Source organism: Fulmarus glacialis, unplaced genomic scaffold (genome assembly GCF_000690835.1).
Source record: "Fulmarus glacialis isolate BGI_N327 unplaced genomic scaffold, ASM69083v1 scaffold20706, whole genome shotgun sequence".
Classification (NCBI taxonomy): Eukaryota; Metazoa; Chordata; class Aves; order Procellariiformes; family Procellariidae; genus Fulmarus; species Fulmarus glacialis.
Window position 1 is genome coordinate 8,150 of NW_009217735.1, and position 779 is coordinate 8,928.

Consider the following 779-nt stretch of genomic DNA (forward strand, 5'->3'; position numbering starts at 1 on the left):
TCCCGGCAGGGTGGGAAATGGGGGCGCGGTTTCACTTTCCAGCCCCGTCTGTGGCTGATGGGGTCGAGCTTCAGGGACATCCTTCCCATTAGAAAAAGGGGGGTGCTGCGTGGGGGAGAGCGTGAGCCCCGGAGCTGTCCATGCCCCGGCGATCGTGGGATGAAAGGTGCTATGCGTGTGCGTTGGTTAATGCCGCAAACTCTGCAAGTGCAAAGTGTTATCTCCCTGGTTCCTCCCCTCGCCGCCAGCCGAATTTCAAAGCCCCCTGAACCGAAACACACCCTTGGCCCGTATTTCTAGCGCAAGAACTACCGAGAGCGTTTTCCATAAATGACAGGACACAACTACGACACCGCGATGTAGGGGATTTACCCCTGTGGGCAGGTGTCTGAAACGGGCACCGCGTGGCTTGGAAGCAGCTTCTGGCTCCTCCTCGGAGCCTGCAGACAGACCCCCCCGGCTTTGCTGCGCCGGCAAAGAACCAAAGCTGGAGCCTTGCGGGCTCCTCACCCTTTTGGAGCCGGACCTGGTCCTGTTAGAGCCACCGGTGCTTACAGCGAGGTTCACCGGTTAAGGCTGCACGGACACTTTAACCGGATGATCCGTAACCTGCGGGGCACGGGAATGGCGGAGCTGCCCTCGCCAGCAGCGACACGGGGCAGGTCTCTCCAGGACGGGGTTGAGAGTCGGCAAGAAAAGCGAGGGCACTTCGATCCGTTGAAGCCGGCTCCTCTTCCCCAAAGTGGCAGGAGCGGGCCCAGCTCGATGAAGAAGGGAGG